This window comes from Peromyscus leucopus, chromosome X, assembly GCF_004664715.2.
Source record: "Peromyscus leucopus breed LL Stock chromosome X, UCI_PerLeu_2.1, whole genome shotgun sequence".
NCBI classification, from domain to species: domain Eukaryota; kingdom Metazoa; phylum Chordata; class Mammalia; order Rodentia; family Cricetidae; genus Peromyscus; species Peromyscus leucopus.
The window spans coordinates 19,075,958-19,102,262 of NC_051083.1; positions in this window are offsets into that span (position 1 = coordinate 19,075,958).

Here is a 26,305-nt window from a genome sequence, read left to right on the forward strand (position 1 = left end):
TCTCGTCTCTTACCAGGCCTTCTGCATATGGTTACCAGTACCCATTGTCGGTCCTGGGTCTGTGCTTCTTTCTCCTCCTCTCCATCTGCCAGCTTTTGTCCCTTCTGCCTCCATCCCCTGCCAGTCTGTACTCTCTGTTCCCCCTATTGAAAGTACAGTGCGTTCTCTTTGTCTGTAATGTTGGTTCCTGCCCCGTGCAGTTGCGTTCACTATGTAGTTGAATCTGAACACTCTCCATCTAGGGACTAGCCCTCTAAGATGGAGTCTTTCTCATTCTATTTTATTTTCTAAAACATTCACTCCTTGCTATTGAAATTTGATTGACTTCCTGATATCATTTACCTCAGATGGTAACTGGCTCTCCAACTGTTTCTGGTTTATTCCCTGGAAATTCTAATAGTCAGTGTGTATTATTTGCTATTTTCCTTAAATCTCTGGAGATTATCAATTCTAGTTTTTTTCAATTTTATGATCTCTTTTTGCTGAGTTTCTCACTTATTTTATAACAAATGGTATTTATTATTTTCAGTGTTATAGTAGTTAATACACATTAGTTATATAGATGTTTCATTATTATTTTTATGCATGTAATTAACATGCCTTGCCAACTCTTCATCCACTTTCTCTTGTCCATCCTTTTTCAATCCCTTCCTATCTTCCTTTCGCTTTCCATAATCGTTCCTATTTATTTTTAAGACATGGTTTAAATATTTTATTGCATTTATTAATTTATTTGTGTGTGCACCCAAATATGCCACAACACATCCATGGAAGTCTGAGAACAACCTGTGGTAGTCAATTCTCTGCTTCCACCATGGGGGTTTGGGGAATGAAACTTAGACCACCAGGCTTGGCAGCAAGTACTTTACCCATTGTCTTAAGACAAGGTTTTAGTAATTTGTTTCCTCATAAAATAGAAAAATTATGATAGTGGTTTTCTGTATATGGATTACTTCGCTTAAATTGAGATGTCTACTTGAATTCATTTTCCATACAAATTGCATAATTTAGTGCTTCCTTGTGACTGAATATGGCTGCAATGGTTAATCTTAACTGTCAAATTGACTGGATTTAGAAACATTCAAGATATTATTGAAACACAACATTTTTGTCACAGTGATGAGAAAAATAAATAACTATTCTATCACAAATACATATATGTATATGATGTGATGTAATATATATTGACTATTCATTCTTATGAGTTTCTAGACATTCTTTATCTCAGATATTTTGAATAGTACAATAACAAATTTGAGTATGTAGTTGAATTATTTTGTATGCTGATTTCATTCCCTTTGGATAAATACCCAGGATTGGTTTAAGTGGACTATATAGTAGTTATACTTTAATTTTTATGTTCCTCCATACTATTTTCCATAGTGACTGTTTTGTACTTATTTACATTCTCACCAATCATGTGTAAGGTTTTTTTTTCTCCAGACTCTCACCAGCAGTTTCTATGTTTTTTATGATACGCGATTTGACTGAGGCAAAAGATATTTCATAGTTTTGAGTGCTGGTGGTAAATAGAGCTGAGCATTTCTTAAATATTTATTTGCTATTTGAGTTGTTTCTTCTGAGCCGTGTCAACCTAGATCGTTTGCTGGGTTTTTATTGTATTATTTGTTATCTTAAGGTTGTTTGAGTTTTTATGAATTATAGATATTAATTCTCTCTCAAATGAACCATGGAAAGATCTACTCCCACTGTGTTGTTTTCTTTCTGTGTAGATGATTTATGTAAATTGATGTAATCTCATTTGTTAATTAGTTATTTAATTTTCTGAGCTTTTAACTTCCAAGAATTGAGTTTGGTCCTTTCAAAAATCTCTATCTTTTTATTGAGATGCTCTTCCATATCTTGTATTGCTTTCATTAATTCATTCAGCTGTTCTAATCGTCCTTGTTGAGTTCAGTGATCTTTTTTATATCATTGAAATATTGGGTGTACCATCTGCTTCCCTGTCTTTGGACTTGGTTACCAGGGATTTCTGAGCTTTGGGGGGAGTTGTGTTGCCTTTTTCCATATGTCTATGCTGAGATGCATGCTTCTGATGTGATGACTTGCTTTCCCACTCAAATGAAAAAGATGTCTTTTTCTTCAGTTTTTTTAAAAAGACATTTATTCCCCTTTAAAGCAGAATACAGAATCTAAGATTTCATCAGTGCCTTGAGACAAACACAAACTGAAATGAAACTGTTCACACAGACTGAAGTAGACCCTGGACACTCAGGGAAGCCACTATATAAAAATTATTTCTAGAAAAAGCAAACCCCACAATAAAATCAACCAAACCAAACAAAACACAAAATAATAACAAAAGCCAAAAAGTATTTAGATGGTTACATTCACACAATATAAAAATGTAAATGTTGAGTTAACTTTATAAAACAAAAAAAATAAAATATATTAGCATTTAAGGGCAAAATAATTTTTCCTCCTCTTCAATTTTAATAAACCCTCAGAACTTGGCAAAATAATTCCTGAGCTATATTTTCTTCTGGTCTGCAGACACGTAGCAGTCCCACATTCACCTGTTGTTAAAATGGCACTGTGTGTCCTTTGTCACGTGAGCCTACTACAGGAAGTCAACATTCTGCCTTGCAATGCCCTTGGCATTACAGCTGTGCCTACTGTACTTTAACAGCTCTAAAGGCAGCTAATTAAAGGCAGTAAGAACAACACTATTTCAGCCAAATATGTGATCCTCGCACTTGTGGACTGAGCCTGGTCCACAGAGTGAGTTCCAGGACTACATAGCAAGACGATGTCTCAAAGAACCACAAACAGAACAAAAGGAAAAGGAGAAGAGAGGGAAGGAGGGAAAGAAAGAAAGCAGTCAGTCATTAGTTCATGCTGGAATTCAGCTGGTAATTATCCAAGTAAAGCCACAATATGCTCTGCACACACCATAGCCTGGGAACTATGGTCGACTCCATATACTGAGCTTCTAGCTACCTTTACAAGTCACCATCACCTCAGGCTCACCTCTTGTTTTTCTTTGCTGACTTCGCAACTCTCCCCCAAAAGAATCATGGTAAGAAAATGATATGCAACTGTGGCAGTAATTCTGAGCATACTATCCATTCAGTGTGTTTAATTAAAATACTACACAACAAGTCTTGGTAGCATTTTCTGTCTCACACGCATGATATTGCTCTCACAGTCCTGAACTTCCAAAGACTTCACTTTACCAAACTGGTTCCTGGCACTCACTGGCAAGAGTGGACTCATCTATGTAAGCTGGGCTGATTTTATAAGACAATTTTTAAAATCACTCCATCTTAAATAGAAATGTGTCTTGTCAGAAGACTCTCAAACTCAAACAGAATCTCCAGTTTGGGGGTGGGGTGGTGAGATTCCTGGAAACTCCCTGGGATTTATCAAATGGAATTTGGCCTGGAACTTGTTTAATGCCAACTAACCAATGATATTCACAGCTTTCCCTGGAGAGAAAATTGTGCATTGAGCATCTGGTCCATTCGTGAAGAAAGCTGTCCTCCTTTCTTCTGGCTCTAACAGGCCTGCAAATCTCAGGCTAAGATCTCAGTTTAGTATTAAAAAACGAGCCGAGCAGTCCACATTTAGCAAAGCTCTGGATGGGGGTGGGGTGGAGAAAGCAACCCAGTTTTCTCTCTCAGTTTCTCCCATGTCACTTTCTCAGAATCTCAGTGAAAGGTCCAGCATCTGGCTGCTGGGGATAGGAGGAGAATTCAGTTAGCCCTTAGTCTTTCCTACTCAAGGTTGTTTGGCAATTAGCAACTCTAAAGTATGTCAGGGTATAGAATAAAGTAATCTCTACTCTGATGAAATAGGAGTGTTCCGTGTTCAGTGTCCATCCAAAGTGAGCAGGGATTTAGCTTTCTAAGAACCATTTGGAACCACTCTCTAGACACCCCCCTTTCTCGTCTGAAGTCTCACTCCTACTCATACATCGAGCAAGAATGTGTGTGCTATTCTTTACAATCCAATACTGTGAAGTGGTCTGAAATGTGAACAAAGATAGTAGAGAAACAATGAAAAACAGCACGGGAACTCACTCCGGACAGCATTCCTGGTGTCTGGTTTTCCTCCCTGTGGTGCTCGAGCTGAGCCCTGCACTTTGTGCATTCTATGCAAGTGCTCTGCCATTAAGCCCCAGCCCCGGGAGCACTGGTGCCTTCTAATCCTCTTCATTAAGGGTTTGAAAGATATAACGTAGCTTTCCTTTTCTCCAAAAATATAATCTCCTCACAAAACAGAACAAGCAGCTGTTACTTAAGGGAGCTGCATTTAAAAACATACGTGCATGTGTGTGTAAGTAAACTGCTAGAGCTGAAAACGCCTTTGCATACCAACTGAGCGAACTTTCTATTCACTTATTGCATAGTGTGCTTCTTAAAATACATATCTCAAGCAGTCTTATACATATAGTGAAACTTTTTGCCCTTGCAAGAGATTAAGGAGACATTCTCCATCACCACCATTCTTTTCTGCCCTGTAACTTGGTTGTGATCATGCAATATTGCAGCAGTGGTTTTAGAAGGACCTAGAGGAGCCTGGGGTATTCATAGGGGTGTGGGTTTCCATCACAGAAGGGAATTGGAGCATCTAATCTTTCCAGCAGGAGTTATTACAAAGTACCACATTCGTGGTTCTGCAGCAAGAATCCTCAGTGTCCTCTGTCAGCCCGCCTTGTGTTCTTCTTTCTGATTCAGTGATGATCTCATGCTGGCAAAATGTTGTTCAGGAACATTTATGCAATACTGGTATCTAATAAAACTTTGGGAAGGACCAATATTTTCTACCTTATGGTGCCCCTTAATTACCTGTCAGTCATGAAGGAAGCAGACCTATGACAGGTGAGTAAGGCAAATAAGAAAAAAGAATCCACCACCACAGTCCTTAGAACATTATTTCCATGTCCTCCAAAAAATCCCCTTTCCAGGTCAAGTGAAGTACATGTGGCTTTGTCACATCAGGTAAGCAGGTGTATGTTGAGTACCAGAGATGTGCCAAAATGCAACTCCATCACCTTCTACTCTTTATCTCTAATGTCTAGCCTTGGATGGCAGCTGCAGCTTCAGACCCAAGAATGAAAAGACTATGCTGCTCTCCTTTGATTAAAAAAAAAAAACAGGGCTGGAAAGATGGCTTAGAGGTTAAGAGAATTGGCTGCTCTTCTAGAGGTCCTGAGTTCAACTCCCAGCAATGCTCAGAACCATCTGTAATGAGATCTGGCACCCTCTTCTAGCATGCAGGCATACATGCAAGCAAAATCTTTAAAAAAAAAAAAAAGGCTAGGCAGTGGTGGTACACACTTTTAGTCCCAGCACTCCGGAGACAGGGGCAGGTGGATTTCTGTGAGTTCAAGCAAGAGCTGTAATACAGAGAAACCCTATCTTGAAAAACCATTAACTAGATAGATAGATAGATAGATAGATAGATAGATAGATAGATAGATAGATAGATAGATAAATGAGTACCATAAATATCTAAGGTGGTAGAGGCTTGCCTGTCTTGAAAAACCATTAACTAAGTTAGAGCAAGAACAGTAATACAGAGAAACCCCATTTTGAAAAACCATTAACTAACTAACTAACTAACTAAATAAATAAATAAATATAAATAATTGAGTACCATAGATATCTAAGGTGGTAGAGGCTTGCCCTGTGCAGACCTCTCGGGGTGGAGGTGGGGGTTGCATCCACTACCTCTGTCCTTCTGACTTGATGATAGCCACTTCTTTGAACTACACTTACTGGCTTCCAGAAACCTAACCACATTTTGCCGCTGCTTCTTGATCTCCACGAAGCCCAAGGATGAGGTGACATGCAGACCACCATCCTCTCACTGCACCAGAGATAGCCACTGGCATAGAAGTGGAGGGAGGCTGAGTGTGACTGAGGCTGCTGACGACAAGGGTGACCGATGCTGCTGATTCATGTTGTTCCCTCTGCTCTGTGGATGAAAGCCCCAAGAGATGTTTTTTGAGATGCCTTTCAAAATAATGGTAAGTTATGTCAATATTAAACTCAAAGCTAATTACACACCACAATTAATTTCCTATACCTTATTTGATTTTCATCCACTGGTTTTGACATGATCTTATTGTGTCATAGTTTGAGAAACCTGTGTTTCTAAAGGTCTTACAAGAGTGATGTCTTTCCAGTAGTTCTGAGAAGTGTAGTGTAGATAGCAGAATATACATATTGTATTTTCTCTGTTTATGCCTCCAATTTTGTGAATGACATGTGGTCTGAAAGAATATGGGAACAACATATGGTGAGGTCTCCTGTAGAGTAGTGTCCACAAAATGTGTGTTATTTCCTTCTGTTGTTATTAGGGTGGCTATATACTCTTGGAGTTAATCCTCTGGCTATTCCTACTCTGCCTAGTTTTGGTGATGGGCTCCTCCATTTCATATTCTTTAAGTTGAAGGCCCCGACAAAGTCTGAATTGGGCTTGATCATAGAAGGAGTGAAGTGTAGCTGAAAGTTTTCTTGTGTTCTGCCTGGCCTGAAGTCAGGACAAATCTCTCTCACCCGCCGGTCCCGCAGCCACTTGGACCCAAATAAACACACACAGGCTAACATTATTTTCAAATTATGTCCATGGCAAGCTTCTTGTTATCTAGTTCTTATATCTTAAATTAACCCATTTTATAAATCTATATTTTGCCATGTGGCTTGTGGCTTACCAGTACCTTTACATCTTGCTTCTTCTGGCCACAGCTAGCAGTGTCTCCTCCATTCTGCCTTTCTCCTTCTTCCTCTCTAGTTAGAATGTCCCACCTAACCCTATTCTGCCTTACCATTGGCCAAACAGTTTTATTTATCAACCAATCAGAGCAACATATATTCACAGCATACAGAACAATATCACCCATCAGTAAAGTTCAGGTTTTTTTTCTCAAATGGGCTGTGGATTGTAGCTCAGTGCCAGAGCACTTACCTAATGAGTTTGAAGCATTTAGTTTGGTATCTAGTACCACAACTGAGGAAGACAAAATACAACGCATAAAAGCAAATCAGGTAACAAAAAAAGAGTAAAGACCAAATGAAAATAATAACCCTCAGAATATCAACAAAATCAGAAAAGAAAGTAAATTCAACAAAGTAAAGGGTTAGGAATAGAAAATAAGTGCCATGGAGCCTCTGCCATGCAGCCTATACCCCCTTTTCTGAGTTCAATCTCAGGAAAGCATATCCTTAAGGAAAAACTTGTATTTATCTGTTTTGCGGGGTGGTATGGAAGGGTATCGGCCACAGGCTAAGCATGCATTTGCTAGCACTTTGGGTTTTTTCACTTTTCTGTGAGTCCCTCCTCTCCTTTTGTCGTGTAGCTAATTGTCAACATCCACTGAAAGCTGACAAGAGTTTGATCTCTTCTCCCTGTTGTTTTTCTCAGAACTCCAATCCTTTGACTTTAGAAATTGCAGGGCTCATGTGGCACACACCTTTAATCCCAGCACTCAGGAGGCAGAGGCAGTCCGATCTCTGTGAGTTCAAGGCCAGCCTGGTCTACAGAGTGAGTTCCAGGACAGCCAGGAATACACAGAGAAACCTTGTCTGGAAAAACAAACAAACAAAAAAGTAGAAATCAAAAGTAATGAAAATAAAAATAGTTTAAGAGAAAAACAAAGAATAAACAATAAAACAAAACAATAGCTAAACAGAAAGGTGTGTGTGGCTGGTCCACAGTGGAATCTCTGGGATGTGTGCCATGGAATGCATGATAAATGGCATGAAATAGGGGTGAGCCCTTGGGGTGGTGGGCATATCTAGCCCTGGCCACTAATTGTACTCTTGTATTACTGTGCAGCCTGGGAAGGCACCAGTACAGAACGCCACAGAAACTCACAAATTGATCTGGTATTTTTCAGTGCCTTCTGTCCTCTTCTAGCCAACATGCTGGCAGGCTTTGAAGCTTTTGTAGCACCCACCACTTCCTGGTTTGCCATAAGACCCTGCACCTTGAATCCACCATGAAACTCGCTGTCAGGGGAAGTAGCAGGAGTTATGGTGACCAGCAATACATGCTCCCAGACAATGATGAGCTGTTGGTGTACTTCTGTATTCCACCATCAAGGTCTAATGTGAAGAAGTAAACTCAGGAAATGGCATACTTCCACAATCCCTTCTGCCAATATTCTTCATTTGCCTGCAGCAAGTACAAGGAAGAAAACATGTATGTTTGAGTTGCCCTTTGAGAATCTTACCATATAAATACTAGAAAAAAATGAAATACTGCCTTACAGTCACTTCACGTTGCAAACTATGTTCGTGGTGATCTACAATTCCAAAATAAGACTTAAAAATCAGAAAGAGGAAACTATAAAACTGCCAAATCATTTAGGATATATTCAGTTAATAAGTTCAGCATTAAAACTCTGTCTCCCAGTTTTCCCTAGCAAGAGATTAGGATTTTACTGTTTCTAATGTCTTCCACTTATTCCAAAGTCTATATTTGTCTGCTGCTCTGAGAAGTAAAGTACAATGGAAGGAAGTTGTCTCTTTAAAAGCAAGAACAATGGGGCTGGAAAGATGGTTCGGTGGTTAAGAGCATTTACTGCTCTCGAACAGGACTCAAGTTTGATTCCCAACACCCACATTTGTCAGCTTACAGTCGCCTGTAACTCTGACTCCAGGAGATGTGACACTGGCTTCTGGCTTCCACATGCACCTGCGTGCACGTTGTGTACTCATTTTGGCACATCCACATAAAATTAATTTGTTGATTAAATCTTTTCAAAAGCAGTCAAAGCAGAATTGTCTTGGATGGAGGATGTCACAAGTAGACAAGTGACGGCTTTTCTAGTCCATGCCACCTTTCCTTCCCCATCTCACACGCTCTCACATCACACGGCACTTTTGACATTTCAGGATTCAAACAGTCCCTTATGGTTTATGCTGGGACAAAAAGTTCCCAATAAAGCTAATAACAAATTCCCCCTCAGAAAAATGTACAAGTTGAGTCTCAGAGAAATGACAGCTTCTCAGAGCCAATGATCTCTTGCTGACACATCCGGGTACTCTTAGACTCCTCCCCCAACCTTGCCTTTCGTGGCAGGTGGGAGGTGGGTTATAAAAACAATGAAGACAGCATTTCAGGACAAATTCTTTGACTCTCACCTGCTCAACTGTGATGCTAAAATAATGGCTGTCCATTTGATCCCCACTGTACCAGTTGCTGTTTGGAAAGGCCAATGGATTTTGATAGGATTTTCTTATCAAATGATGTGGTGATCAACTTCTCCCACCCTCCAAAATTTGTAAACAAAATGTGTTAAAAAATAATAAATACACCAGGCAGTGGTGGTGCACGCCTTTAATCCCAACACTCGGGAGGCAGAGGCAGGTGGATCTTTGTGAGTTCAAGGCCAGCCTGGTCTACAGAGCAAGATCCAGGAAAGGTGCAAAGCTACACAGAGAAACCCTGTCTTGAAAAACCAATAATAATAATAAATACATATACATTATTATTTACCTTTTGAAATGGATAATAATAAACAAATGTCCTTATGCCATAATACTGTCTGATTTATATTAAAAGTACTTCATAAGTCAAAATTCAAGGATGTGGATTGTTAATTTGGGAAATTAACAGCAATTTCATTTTTATTATTGTAAATCTCTGATACATTTGACTAAACTGGGCCCTTGTTTTTACACTTTTATCGTTGTTGTTGTTTTTGTTATCTTGAAACAAGGCTTCTTTGTGTATATCTGGCTATCCTGGAATTAGCTCTGTAGACCAGGTTAGTCTTGAACTCAGAAATCTGCCTGCCTCTGCCTCCTGAGTTGCTGAAATTAAATGTGTGTGTTTTTAACTGCACCAAAGCCAATAATTTGTAGTATTGGGGGTTTTTTTTGCACATTTTCTGTGTTAGCTATTTCTGTTTTATAAGCCAAATTGAATTTCCAAAAAAGAAACCAAAATTAGTATTTTTGAATTTTAATAAAAAAAGGAAAAAAGGATAAAACAACAAAGTAGCAACCACAACTGAAGAAGGGCAAAATGACATAAAATAAATTTTAAAATATGAAAAATTTAAATATACAACCAAGCCAATCATGACAGCCAACACAACAAAATTGATGCAGAATAAAATAAAACTCTTTTAAAAATTGAGTGTGGTCTACATAGGGATATCCTCAGTACTCCGTTGTCTGGAGGCAGAGGCAGGAGTATAACTAATTAAGACAGCCCTGGCTAGGCTACATAGTAAGTTTCTCAACATAGTTAATGGGGAGGGAAGAAGTGAAATTTAAAAGAGAGAGAGAGAGAGAGAGAGAGAGAGAGAGAGAGAGAGAGAGAGAGAGAGAGAGAGAATAAAAATTAACAAGTTAAAAAAGGGGGAAATACAGGAAAAAATGGTGCAGTTGTTACCTCTCACTACACTCCACCACCCACTTTCCCAAATCTTTATGTTATTAATCATCTGCTGGGAGTTATTTGGAGTCGAAGCTCTTTGGACTTTCACTCCCTTCATTTGTGTATTGGAACTTTTCCTGTGGTTCCAACCAAGCAATAATTGTCCGTGTAGTTCCTTGGGCTACTTGCTCCACGTTGGTTTGTTGCCTGTTGTGTGTGTATTAGTTTCTGGAGTTTGGGTGGAATACACATGCCAAAGACATGTGAAATGATGGTCCTTTCTGTTGTTCCATAGCTAGGGTGGAATGAAGTGTTCGTTAAACAGGGCTGCTCTCAGGGGTTCTCCGGGAAGTTGCTGCTGCTGCTGCTGCTGTGTGTGTGTGTGTGTGTGTGTGTGTGTGTGTGTGTGTGTGTGATAAATCCTGGGGTGTATCTCTGGTTGTCTGGTTGGGGAGAAACCAAAAGGCCACATAGATATGTACTGGGAGGTAGACTCAGAGATCCCATGCAACCTCTCTCCAATATTTCCAAATCCCCACAATTTGATCTCACGTAAAAATCATCCATGCCTGTTCTCATAGCCTCTAAGAGCAAAATGCCCTTAACACCATTTTAAATTTTAAGTTAAATTATATTTCCCTCCCTCCAACCCCTCTCATGTCTCCCCACACCCTCAAATCCATGGCCTCTTTTTCTTTCATTGTTATTGCACACACGCACGCACGTGCGCATGCACGCGCGCACACACACACACACACACACACACACACACACACACACACAAATATTGTAGCTGAGGTTTATTGTGAATGTTCAAAGGGTCTTTAAGGGCTTCCCTTTTCTATAAATGAGATCACAGGGTATTTTCTGGACTGTATTCTACAAGATTATGGGCTGATAAGATAAAAGGATCAAAAGGATTCTTACTATACTAGGTAACATGGACGTTGAAACCTATTTTGCTTATAAGCAACATTTTAACCTTGTTGGATTTTCAGAGAATGAAGGCAGGGGTGTACAGCTGCAAAAGTGATGAGGTTAAACTCTAAGTTTATTTATGTTTATGCCTTGTGCATGGCTTATTGATATTGTAGTATTCTTGTTGGAAAAGTGCCTCTGAAATGAATATTGCCTCTATGTAGAAAGTCTTTACAGAACAATTGGTTAGTTGTCAGCATAATTGTGTTTTACATTTTATTCTATTTGTATGTGTGTGCATGCATGTGTGAGCCTCCACATACGAAGGAAGGCCTGTGGAGGTCAGAAAACAACTTTGTGGAGTCAGTTCTCTCCTTCCATTTTTATGTGGGTTATGGGGATCAAACTGAGATTGTCAGGCTGGTGTGGCCTGTGCTGTACCTGTTGAGCTATTTCGCTGACCCCAGTTCCCAATATTCTTGACACTCAGTGGACAAGACACTTCAATCAGGCTCCAGAGCAAGAAGTTCCTTTCCTTTCCCATGTTCTCTTAATTTCCATGTATTTCTAGCTAGCCTCAGTTTGACCCTGTCTTATAACAGAAATAAGTAGGAATATAATTAGTAAGTAATTAGTGATATATTTAAGAAATTCTGGACCTTGATTTGACTCATACCCTACTATTTATAATGACAAGTTGAAACATACATTTTTTTATTATTTGTTTATTTTACATCCCAACTGCAGCCTTCCCTCCCTCCTCTCCTCCCACTCCCTCTCCCCACCTACTCTCCCCCCACAACCCACCCCTCCTCCATATTCACTCAGAAAGGGGTAGGTTTCCCATTTCATCAGCAAAGCATGGCATATCAAGCTGTCATAAGACCAAGCACTCCCCCTGTATTCAGGCTGAGCAAGGCAATCCAGCATGAGGAATAGGTTCCCAAGAGCCAGCCAAAGCACCGGGGACAGGCCTGCTCCCATTGCCAGGAGTTCCAGAAAAAGATCAAGGTACACAACTGTCACATATATGCAGAAGGCTTAGGTCAGTCCCAGGCATGTTCCCTGGTTGTTGGTTCAGACTCTGTGAGCTCCCTTGAGCCAGGCTAGCCATTTCTGTGGGTTTTCCTCCAATGACCCTGACTCCCCTGGCTCCTACAATCCCTCCTCCCTCTCCTCAGCAGGACTCCTCGAGCTGGGCCCAAGAAGCATGCATGTTTATTTGACCAAATATTTCCTCTTTGGTTAAAGCATACATCAGCAATGTGCCAATGCAGACAACCACTCCCCACTCCAAAACAAAATTGCAGACAGGCCTTCAGTATATAAAACAGATTGGAGTATATTAAAGATAAATGCCTGGGAGTGATTCACATGCCTTTACCTTTACCCCTAAATAAAAGACAAGCTACAAAGGAAGAAGGCCAGGGTAGGAAGGCTGCATGCTCTATAGGGAATGCCCGTTTTCTCTTTCCATTACGTTAGTGACACCCTAGGGCTCCTCCTGATGTGGGACCTCCAGCAGCCTTATTTAACAATATGCACTTCGCCACAGTCTCAGAAGGTATCGGAATCACCGCAGACTCATCATGAAGTTGGAATACTAGACAAAGCCCCTGGGTGACTTACTATTTGAAGACAAGAGACACCCATGCAGTAACTTGCTCACAAATTCACTAACTTTCTGAGCTAACATTTTACCTTCCTTTTGGTTTGTTTTCCTTTGGAATAGGATGCCAACTTCAGATCCGGCCCCCACTCCCACCCAGTAAGTCCTCTGTCTAAAGTGCCTAATAGCCCTCGAACCTTGCCCTTCATTACCCCACTCACGGCCAGGTTGTTCATGTAGATCCCATCCATTTCTCTGTCATTGGGCAATCCCTGTGTCTTTCTTGGGGTCCTGTTTTCTAGGTAGCCTCCCTGGAGTTGTGAGTAGCAGTCTAGTCATCTTTGTTTTACATCTAGTATCCTCTTATGAGTGAGTACATACCATGTTTGTCTTTCTGGGTTACCTCACTCAGGATGTTTTTTTTCTAGATCCATCCATTTGCCTGCAAACCTCATGATGTCATTGTTTTTCTCTGCTGAGTAGGATTACATTGTGTATATGTACCACATTTTATTTATCCATTCTTCAGTTGAAGGGCATCTAGGTTGTTTCCAGGTTCTGGCTATTACAAACAATGCTGATATGAACATAGTTGAACAAGTGCTCTTGTGGTATGATTGAGCATTTCTTGGGTATATGCCCAAGAGTGGTATAGCTGGGTCTTGGGGGAGATTGATTCCCAATTTTCTGAGAAAGAGGGAATAAGAGCTTAGGGAAATGGGAGATCCCAGCTGGATCAAGAACAGAGAGGGAGAACAAGGAAAGAGAGACCATTATAAATGAAAACCACATGAGAATAGGAAGAAGCAAAGTGCTAGAGAGGCCCACAGAAATCCACAAAGATACCTCCACAACAGACTACTGGCAATGGTCGAGAGACAGCCCGAACTGACCTACTCTGGTGATAGGATGGCCAGACACCCTAACTGCCATGCTAGAAACCCCATCCAATGACTGAGGGAACCGGATGCAGAGATCCACGGCCAGGCCCCAGGTGGAGCTCCAGGAGTCCAATTGACGAGAAAGAGGAGGGTTTGTATGAGTGAGAATTGTTGAGACCAAGGTTGGATAAAGTACAGGGACAAATAGCCAAACGAATGGAAACACATGAACTATGAACTATGTTCCATGGGGACATGAGGAGTCCCCAACTGGATCAGGCCCTCTGGATAAGTGAGACAGTTGATTAGCTTGATCTGTTTGAGAGGCATCCAGGCAGTGGGACTGGGACCTGTCCTCAATGCATGAGCTGGCTGTTTGGAACCTGGGGCTTATGCAGGGACACTTGGCTTGGCCTGGGAGGAGGGAACTGGACCTGCCTAGACTGAATCTACCAGGTTGACTCAGGGGAGTCTTTGCCCTGGAGGAGGTGGGAATGGGGGGGTGGACTGTGGGGAAAGAGAGGGAGGACAAGGGAATCCGTGGCTGATATGTAAAATTAAATTAAATTAAAAAGTACCTAATAGTATTTCCTTATCCAGGTGGTAACCAGTACAGCAGAAGGCTGTTTGCTGCTCTCTGCTGCCATCTCTTGGCTGCATTTAGCCACTGTCTAGTTGACTAAGTTAGCAAGTTACCTAACCACTGCATGGAGTTGACTTGATTAAAACTTTCCTGACTCTGAATGCTACTGACTGATTAACTCTTTCTGATTGCTAGTAGCACTGTCCTGGGCGGATAAACATGATTTGGTTCCCTCATTAATACAACCCCTTTAGCGCTATAGCAGAGAACTCCGCTAACCTACCTAGGTGCACAATGGTCTTGATAACCTAGTTCCCGCAGGCTCACTTAGGTTTGCATTGTCTCTGTCACCAACACCAATCACAGTGTTTAGCGCATAATATGCACTTATTGTTTGTTCATCTTGACATGAAGTGCTGAAAATAGACCAAACTCTGCTTTTAAGGACTATAGTGCTTTTTCCACCTAAGTGCCTGATAGTCCATAATAGTCTTGACATCTGTATCTGGGTTGATAATGATTACTTCCTAGTAAAATATTCTTACTAATTTAGACCTTGGTGGATATGTTGGTCTTAGGAAATGTTACTTCATTTACCTTCTTCATCAAGAGAGCATTTTGTCCTGTCCAAAGCTATATTCTTTGGGAATAATTTCAACAGTAACCACTTATTTCATAGCTCATTAATCTCAAGATCCAGTATTCTGGCACTCATGCTACCATTCCTATATAGAATTTATGCACATGATGACTTCTTGGATATCAAAGACTTCTTTTGGTATCTTTGGCGCTGAGAATTTTGTAAGTACAACTTAAAATATCCACAGATGTCCCTTCCCTCTCAACTACTTCCTACTGTTCTTCTCTCCTGTCTCAAGCAGCAGAAAAAGTCCTTCAACTCAAAATTGCCTTCAGAGTCTGGGTCTATACCGTTACCATCAGATCATCTTCATCCAATGTAGCTAAAACATTGCTTTTACCCCTGTGTTCTTACATGTTCACTTTGCCTTTTCAACTATCCTAATTTTTATTCTGGTTCATTATTAGGCTACAGAGAGCTCCCATATATTAGGCATATTTTTATATAGCATAGCATAATGCATTGTATATAAAGCTTAAAATATAAATATCTTGTATAACTGGGGAACATAAGGAGTCCAGAAATTCATGAATACTGGTAGTATTATTTACAGAAATAAAAAGTTGGGGGCTGGAGAGATGGCTCAGTGGTTAAGAGCAATGATTGTTCTTCTGAGCACTCAATTCCCAGCACCCACATGGCAGCTCACAACTGTCTGTAACTCCAAGATCTGACACCCTCACACAGACATACATGCAGGCAAAACACCAATACACATACAATAAAAATAAATAAAAATAAAAAGTTGGGGGATCAGTCTTGGTACTAACTCATTGTAATTTTTGACCTTTTTTTTCCAATATGAAAGTAACCTGATTGCATATTTATAATAATTTAAATCATACACTTGTTCATTCATTTTTCTGAAATTTTCTGAAATAGAGATAAGTACAAGTAAAGAAGTGAAATACATGAAGGCTCAGAATCCAAACAGAGTTGATGATTGGTTGCATAGTCTGATGTTTGAGTATCCTCAAGGCCTTGAACTTTGTAGAGGTACCTGCTCATTCACTGTCCTCTTTAAAAGACTTCATCTTCCATCATATGTATTATGGGAAGCTTTGCATAAGCTCCTATTTTGGGATTTAAAAATATTTATTTTATTTTATTTAATGTGTGTGTGTGTGTGTGTGTGTGTGTGTGTGTGTGTGTGTGTATACATATGTACTAGGGTGCAAATGCCCATGGAGGGCAGAGGTAATGGAACCCCCAGAGCTGGAGTTACAGACAGTGGTGAACTGTCTGATGTGGGTGCTGGGAACTGAACTCAGTATGCATTCCTAACTGGTAAACCATCTCCAGCCCTGTTTTCAGATTTTAGTCTTGCTTTTGACGATTAAATCTTTCCTTCATTCTTTACGTCTTACATATATTCTTCAGGCACTGTTTGATTCAAAGCTGGAACATGACCATTCAGTCTTTCTATGCAAGTATATTTTTATTGTCAGTGTATTATGTATACAGACTTAGTGAAGTTTTGAAATAATGGAGTAGTGGTAGAATACAGAACATCATAGTACAAACCTCTGGGATAGAAACATCACTCACCTATATTTTACTATTGACCATTTCTACAATAAGGACTCTTTCACAGGCTATATTTCCCTACTAGGATCTCTGTTCCCCAGCCCCACACCATTTACCATTTCTCTTCTGAAGTGAACTGAAAAAAAAAAACACAAACTTTATTTCATTTTATTTCACACTGTGATTCAGTTCACTTTCTTCAGTTTTCTCTTTCAAAACAATTACTTGTGGATTTTATTTTTCACATTCAAAGATATAAAATAAAACATGTGATCATGATGCATTATTTTAATATTGGTATAGGGTGCCAATTGCCAATATTTTACTTAGATTTTTTTGTATCTGTCTTCATAAATGAAGTTGGAACATCTTTATTCGGCTTGAGTACCAAAGAACATGAATCAAGATATCTGTTTACCACTTATGCTCTGAAATTTAAAAAATAAAATTGCAATTTTCTCATCTTCAATGTGGAAACTCACCTGGAGATTTATCACTGATGACCTTTTCCATTTTTTCTTGGTTACTCATCCACTTAACCCTCCGACTTTGATTACAATTTCCATTTAGCTAGTTTTAAGTATCTAAAAGAGTGGTTCTCTACCTTCCTAATGCTGCAACCCTTTAACACAGTTCCTCATGTTGTGGTGACCCCCAACCATGCAATTATTTTTGTTGCTACTTCATAACTGTAATTTTGCCACTGTTATGAATCATAACATAAATATCTGTGTTTCCCAATGGTCTTAGTGACCCCTGTGAAAGGGTTGTTTGACCCCCAGAGGGGTGGCAACCCACAATTTGAGAACCTGTGATCTAGACTATGTAGATTCTCCAACCTCCTGGTAGAGAACAGTCTAACAGTTCTCTTCTCCGGCCTTACCTGTAACAATCAGGGAGTCTGTATCTATGGCCGTCCAATAAAGACTAAACAAACAGCCTTGAGGGTTGGTTGGTTTTTTTTGGGTTTTTTTGTTTGTTTGTTTGTTTTTTGGTTTTAGTTTTGGATGTTTGTTTGTTTGTTTTGTAGTTCTCAGAAAATGCTTCAATCCTTTGTTTCCTGGTTAGTTTTGTCAAGATGATACAAACACAGACATTTTTGGAAAAGGAAATCATAGTTGAGAAAATGTCTCCACAAGATTGGCCTGTACACAAGCCCCTAGACCGATTTCTTGATTAATGTGAGAAGGGCCCAGCTCACACTGGTGCCACCCTTGAGTAGGTGGTCCTAGATGTAAGAAAGCAGGCAGAATATGTTATGGGAAACAAGCCAGTAAGCAGTGTTCTTCCGTGGCATCCACTTCAGCTTCTGCCTGGGAGTTCCTGCTCTGACTTCCCTCACTGATCAAGTGTGATCGAAGAGGTATGAGATAAACCCCTTCCTCCCTAAGTTGCGTTTGGTCACGGTGTTTTATGACAGTAGTAGAAATCCTAACTATGATACTTTGTCATCTTTGTTCAGTGACCTCATCCCATCTTTATCAAATATTAGTTTCTGTCATCACTATTCTGTGCTGTGCTGTTGTGCGAAGCACCTGTCCTTGGATGGGGACAGGGCAAAAATCTGGACGAGTAGAATGGCTCACTGAGTAAAGGAGCTTGCTCCCAAGTTGATGACCCAAGTTTTATTCTTGGAAGTCACATGGTGGAAGGAGAGAACCTATTTCCAACAGGTTACTCTCTGACCTACACACACACACACACACACACACACACACACACACACACGACACACTCATGCACAAAATAAAACAGCGTGTGTATGGGCACACTGGTACAGGTACTCAGGAAGGCAGGAAGGAAGCATCAGATACCTAAAAGCTGGAGTTAAAGGCATTTATGAGAGGCCTCAGGCAGGTGCTGGGAACCAAACTTGGGTCCCTGAAAGAGCAGGAAGCAGTCTTACCACTGATCCATTTCTTTCTGGCTTCTTATCATTTTTTTCCTGACCTCTGGATATTTAAAATGAAACACGAATATCTGAAGATTCAAAGTTAACATCTACCTACGAAAGAAAACATGCAACCTTTGTCTTCCTGGGTCTGGCTAACCTCACTAGGGGTGACTGATTCCAGCTCCATCTATTTACTTGCAAATTTCATAATTTCACTTTTCTAAATAATATTCCATTGTGTAAATGGGCCACATTTTCCTTATCCATTCATCAGTTGATATCAGTTCATCTAGGCTGTTCCCATTTCTGGCTGTTAGGAGTAGAGCAGCAATGAGCCTGGGTGCGTAGGTATCTCTGTGGTAAGATGTAGGGTCGTTTGGGTATATACCCAATGTGGTGGAGCTGGATCTTGTGGTAGACCAATTCTGAGCTTTTGGAACCTCCACACTGATTTCCGTAGTGGCCATGTCAGTTTGCACTCCCACCAGCTGTGAGTGTTACCCTTTCCCGCACCCACGCCAGCCGTTGTCTTTCTGTCTTAGGCCTTCTGATGAGAGTAAGGTGAAACATCACAACTCTTTAACTTGCATTTCCCGCAGGGATGAGGATGCTGAACATTTTTTAAAAACAGGATTTAATTGACTTATTGAGCTTTTCACTTCCAGCGATGTTTCAGCTTAGGTTTTCTTAAAAATGTCACTTTGCCTTCATGTCTTGGATTAACTTTATTTCTTTAATCTCTTTGTCTTTGACCATAATTATAATCATATTCTTTTTTAATTCTTTATCTGGAGGTTGTTTGGGGTCATTCTCATTTGAGGCCATTACTATGGGTTTTGTATTTTTTTTTTTTTAGAGTGATATGTTATTTGGGTTTTTGTTTTGTCTTTATTTTTGTGTTAGGATTTGCACATCAAGAATTAGTTTGTTGCTGATACTTTCCTTCTTTTTTGTGCAAGCCGCCTTTGTTCTTTGAGCAGAGGTATTTACAATGTCGTGGTGGAAGCTAATTCATAGCAGGGTTGGGATGGCTGTTTCCTCTGATTGTCTGGTATTTTGGGATACAGCTGCCATTCAGATCTTCTGTGTCTCTTCTGCAGTCTGGTGCCTTAAGCAGCTTGGTCAAGGAGCCTGGAACGAGTTTTTTCTGGCACCGTGGACTGGTCCTGGGTCTCAAAGCAAGATAGGACAACTAGAGAACCCTGTTGAGCAGCAGACAGGGATCTGGGTCCCCAAGTCCTATGTGGTGGCTAGAGGGTCCCAGGTAAAGAGCAGGCTGGGATTTCTTGAGTTCCAGAGAGAAGAAGATAAGCCAGAAGGAGGTTGTGGGTCCTGGCAAGCAGCTGCAAGGCTTAGATAACCCAAATTGGGGGTGGGGCAGTCAGGGAGGAGACTTGGGTAACCTAAGTGAGTTCACACCACTTGTGTTGGGTAGAGAGTTTGTAGTTCAATACTTTGAATAGTTAATACAGTTACATCAATCTCTGTCTATACATATATGGATATATATTTGTATATACATGTGTTAATGCACACTCAAATAAATAGATACAGAGTATAATAAAAAGTATCCTTTATCCTTTTATTCAATTCAAAGGGTATACATAGTATTCGGTGATATAAACTGAAGTAACTTTAGTTCTCTGAAACTTTTTCACCTGTAAATTTGTTATAGCAATGACTACATTATAGAGTCATTATGGTTATCAGAAGTCAAATGTCTGGAAACAATTCACCTTTACTAGAAATCCAACACATTTTAGAGTTTTTTTCTTTTCAGTATTTGGTTTCCTTTCCCATTCTTTTTTGGTAGATTTCAGGCTAAATTAAGCTAGATAAGAAAGGGTTTGTTTAAAGAGAGACAGGCAGGGGAGGGAGAAAGAGAATTGGACAACTTTTTTATTTTTTTATTTTTCTTTATTAAGAAATTTTCTACTTCTCATGCTATCCACAGACCCCCCATCCTCCCTCTTCCCACCCCCCCAGCCCTCTTTCCCCAAGCCACCCTGCATCCCCACATCCCCCAAATCGAGGTCTCCCTTGGGGAGTCAGCAGAGCCCAGCACACTGAGCCTAGGCAGGTCCAGGCCCTTCCCACTGCACCAAGGCTGTGCAAGGTGTCACACCACAGGGACCAGATTCCCAGAAGCCTGCCCATGCACCAGGGACAGATCCCAATCCTCCTGCCTGGGTAACCCCCAAACAGTTTGAGCCAAACAACCATCATCCGTGTCCAGATGGCCTAGTCCAGTCCCATGGGGGCTCCACAGCCACCAGTCCACAGTTCATGGGCTTCCACTAGTGTGGCCGGTCATCTCTGCACATCCTCCCCTTATGATCTCAACATCCCTCGCCTGCAGTATCTCTCCTCTCTCTCATCAGTTGGATTCCCGGAACTCAGCCTGGTGCCTGGCCGTGGATCTCTGTATCTGCCTCCATCTGTCACTGGACCAAGGCTCTATGATGACAGCTAGGTTATTTGCTAGGCTGGTCACCAGAGTAGACTGGTCCAGGCACCCTCTGGACCACTGCCAGTAGACCAAGGTGGGGCTCAACCTTGTGGATTGCTGAGAGCCTCCCCAGCACCCTGCCTCTTCCTAAGAGAATTGGACAACTTTAATAATGGGGTCTGTATCCCTTAAAAGCATAATTTCTGAAGGCCTCAAATTCATCAGTTTCCAGTAAGAGAGGAATACTTGATTGTCTTAGTTAGGGTTTCTATCACTGTGAAGAGATAACATGACCATGGAAACTCTTACAAAGGAAAACATTTAATTGGGGTGGCTTACAGTTTCAGAGGTTCAGTCCATTATCATCATGACAAGGAGCATGGTGGCATGCAGGCAGACTTGGTGCTGCACAGAAGTTTGATAACTTCTGTGTTTAACATCCCAAGTCATAAACTTGAGGAAATTCCAATTTATACATCTTGAGATCTTAACTGATAGAAGAATCAGCAAAAGGACACGTTGAAAGTCATGTTCAAAGAGGGAAATAGCCAGTACAACAAAATGAAATGATGAGTAGTGAGTCGAGAAGAGTCAGCTTTGGGAAACATAACCTCATACTACTAGGACTATCTCTAGGACTCTAAGAGGAACTGGTGATTTTTATGAGGAAGACTGTGCTGGTTTGAAAGAAAATGGCCCCCAAGGGGAGTGGCACTTTTAGGAGGTGTGGCCTTGTTTGAGTAGGTGTGGCCTTGTTGGAGGAAGTGTGTCACTGTAGAGGTGGGTTTTGAGGTCTCATGTATGCTCAAGCCACACCCAACTTTCTGTTGCCTGTGAGTCAAGATGTAAGAACTCTCAGCTCCTACTCTAGCACCAAGTCTGCCTGCACGCCACCATGCTCCTTGTCATGATGATAATGGACTGAACCTCTGAAACTGTAAGTCACCCCAATTAAATGTTTTCCTTTGTAAGAGTTTCCATGGTCATGTTATCTCTTCACAGTGATAGAAACCCTAACTAAGACAATGACATACTTTTTACTGCAGTGCTTAGCAAGTGGAAGAAAGAATAACAGGATTTTAACCAAAGTACTCTGAGATTCAGGAGTGTGCTACAGTGCCTGCAGATAATTGAATTCTGTTTGCCCTTACTAGAGCCATCTCTCCCCAGTGGCACAAAGTAAAGTAGATAGGGACAAATTTCAACACGATGGCAAAGGTCTATTTTTTAAAAAATCACTCCAGATGCCAGATAATTGCTCCATAACTCTATGACTGTGCCGCCCACTAACTACACACTAGTAACACATGGCTACTGAGTACATGAAATAAAATTGATTTGAATCCCAGTTGAGTAGTATGACCCAGTCTTGATCTATCATGACCAAAATTGGATTGTGTCTGTGACTTTCATTCAGAGAGAGTATGGGAAAGAATGTGAAAGAACTGTTCTAGGAACTGCAAAGACAGCCTAGTAGGTGAGAGCATGTACTGCTTTGCACCCATGCTAGGCAGCTCACAACCATCTCTATCTTCAGCTCCAGAGGATCCAATACTCTCTTCCAGACGCTATACGCACTTGCACTTACAAAAATATACATACCCCTCCATACACTCACATATATATTATTAATGTGTATACATATGTGTATATATATATACTTTGATAATAATAAACAATCTTTTTTAAAAGGAAAAGAAAAAAGGAAGAAAAAATATAGAATTGTTCCAGAAGACTTATACCTGGAAATGATGATGAAAATAATTTATGGTGATTCAATAATTCTGAAACCAGGAATATTGGTCTGAAATAGCTACTAATGACTTTACCTTTTCAGTGTTACCATATTCATAATTCTGATCATTTAGTTCCAAGTTGCAAGAGGATGATAAATGGGCTATGTCAGAAGGAACTATAAAGGTAAAGGAAGACTGTAGACAGAATGATGATAGAGACAGTATAAATGAATTTATCACAGAGTGAAATAGGGATTACAAAGGTTCAGCTGTCAGTAACTACCAGTAAGATAACATTAAAAGGTATTAGATTCATTCAAAATATTCTGCCTATATTAATATGACAATACTATTTTTGTAATTTTTCTATTGTTGTGCAATATTACAGGATTTATGTGTATATGGCACTGAGAATTGAATCCAGTCTTTGCAACAGTAAGCAAGAGCTATAGTCTCAGCACCAACATGAATTGATTTTCATTGAGGACTTTTGTCTTTATATTTAGAAGACATATTGGTCCAGAGTTTTCTTTGGTTTGGGTGTTAGAATAACACTTGTCTCAGAATGGATTAGAAGGTTTTCATTCTCTTATTTTTGGAAGTGTTTAAGAAGCATTGGAGGTAGAAATCCATAATGAAAACTAACTGGTTCTGAACTATTTTTGATTTGGGTTTTTTTCTTGTTATATATCCGTTAAGGTTTTTCTATCTCTATTCTTTCTTATGTTCGAATTGGTACCTTGTGTTTTTGAGGTATTCCCCACTCATGTAGATTCTGTAATTTCCGGTATGTGGTTGTTTAGAGTACTCTCCTGTAATCAATCATCTTTGTCATTATGCTCAACAGTAATAGCCCGCCTTTCTATTCTTATTTAAATGATTGTGTTTGTGCTATTGGGGATTGATTTAAATATTCTTGGGTTTTTTTTATTAAGAGAATTTTTTATTCATTTTACATACCAAACTCAGATCCCCCTCTCTTCCCTCCTCCGGCCCCTCAGCCTTTACCTCCCAACACACCCCTCATTCCCTCCTCTGACAAGGTAAGGCCTCCCATGGGGAGTCAGCAGAGCCTGGTAGACTCGATTGAGGCAGGTCTAAGCCCATCCCCCTGCATCAAGACTGTGTGAGGTATCCTACCATAGGTAGTGGGCTCCAAAACGCCAGCTCATGCACCAAGGATGGATCCTGATCCTACTGCCAGGGGGCCCCTTAAGAATATCGAACTACACAACTGTCTTGATTATGCAGAGGGCCTAGTCCATCCAATGGAGGCTCCACAGCTGTTGGTCTAAAGTTTATGAGTTCCTACTAGGTTAGTTCAGTTGTCTCTGTAGGTTTCCCTATCATGATCTTGATGTCCCTTACTCATAAAATCCCTCTTCCCTATCTTCAACTGGACTCCTGGAGCTCTGCCTGGTGCTTGGCTGTGGATCTCTGCATCTGCTTTCATCACTTACTGGATGAAGGCTCATGTTTGTCCTTCTGAGTCTGGCTTACCTCATTCAAAATGATACTTTCTAGTTCCATTCATTTGCCTGCAAATTTCATGATATCATTGTTTTTTTTACTGCTGAGTAATACTCCATTGTGTATATGTACCACATTTTCTTTATTCATTCTTCAGTTGAGAGGCATCTAGGGTGTTTCCATGTTCTGGCTACTAAAAATAGTGCTGCTACAAACATAGCTGAGCATGTGTCCTTGTGGTATGATTAAGCATCCTTTGGGTATAACCCCAAGAGTGGTATGGCTGAATCTTGTATGCATTCTTTTTTAATCAGTACAGGCAAATGTTGTTCATGCTTAGTTTTATTAATTCTGTTGTTTTCTATCCTTGATTAATTTCTGCTATCATCTTATTTTTGTCCTGCCTATAGTAATCTAGTTTGATCATATTTTATCTATTATTTTACGATTAGAAGGTAAGATTGTAAATTTGAGATCTTTATCATTTATTTCTTTGAACTAGCACATAAATGTATATATGTATGAATGTTACAATATCTTAATACAGTGTGCATTTTATAATATTTAATCACTATAAATATGTCTGTCTTCTCAAATATTCATTATTTCTTTATTGTAAAATCACTATAAGTTTTTTCTTAAGCTTTTTTGAAACAAGAGTATATTATCATTGTCTATAGTCTCTTTCTTATGCAAAGGAACGCCCCAATTCGCTTCTCTTATCTAACTATAGCATAGGACCCACTAGCAATCTTTCCCCAGCCTTCCCAGCCTTCTTAGTCTTCTGTCTTCCCCTGCTCTGGTAACTACTATCCTAGTCGTGATTCTTACGAAATTGGCTATTTTCTATTATGCATATACATGAGATGAAACAATTAGTTGTCTTTATGTGCCTGACTAATTTTACTTAACATAATGATCTGCAGTTCCATCTATATTGTCACAAATGACAGGATTTCGTTATTAATGAAATCTTTGTTGTTACTGAATAGATTTCCAGTGGGTTTATGTATAACATTTTTTTTATCCATTTCATCAGTTGATGAAATTTAGGCTTATTCCATTTTGTGGCTATCGTGAATAGCACTAGAATCAATATAAGTGTGAAGATGTTTTTTGACATGTTGTTGTCATTTATTTGTTTATTTATTTATTTATTTTCTGTGAAAGGGCCTCATGTTGATCAAGCTGGCCTCAAACTTGCTATATAGCTGAAGATGGTCTTGAACCCTAGTCCCCTGCTTCCACCTTCCAAGTGGTTGAATTAGAGACATGTACAATAACACTCAGTACCATTGATTTCTATTTGGATATATATACACCAGTACTCAGATTGACAAATAATGATAGTCCCCTTTTCATTCTTTGAGAAAATTGTTTTTATAAATGGTAGTACTTGTTTATATTCTCTGCAACTGTGTGTAAGTTTTCCATTTTCTTCCCATCATTGGCAGTACTTGTTACTTTAAAAAATAATAGCCAATCTAAGAGCTTTATTAAGGTTTGTTGATAGACAACTTGAAATGAGTTGCAAATTGTTTTTGAGACTGCTGCACTGTTTTCCATTCTTCACACCAGCTAACGAGCTTTTTCTGTCATACCATTGCTAACATTTGTCCAGATACATTTTATTATAGTCTCACTAGTGTATGAGAAGTCACAGCTCATCATGGCTTTGATTTTAGTTTCCCTAATGACTAATTATCTTTAGCATATTTTATGCATTTATGGCTTATTTTGAGCATTATCTATTCAAGCATGTGTAATTGAGGTTTTGCTCTTTATATAACCTGGACACTGAAACTTTATGAGATATATGATTTACTAGAAATTATCTTTCCACTGTCTTGACCTTATCCTTTGAAGAAAAACCTTTTAAACAATTTTGAAGAAGTTAATTTATCTATTTCTATTGTTAGCTTGTAATCTAGCAGTCATTAAGAAACAATGCCTAATCTAATGTAATGGAGATAAACCACCACATTTTATTGTAAGTATTCAGAATTTTCACCCATAAACTGAGTTCCTTGATCTCACTCTTTGGATTGTTTTTGCATGTGCTATTAAACATATGTATGCCTCCATTTTATGAATGTATATGTCTAATTACACAAGCACCATCTTTTGGAAATTTCTTTCTTCACTGAATTTTCTTACCACTGTTGTGTAAAACAGTTGCTCAAAAATATAGATTCTAATCCATTTCTCTGTTTATCTTCTGCACTATTCAGGGTTTCCT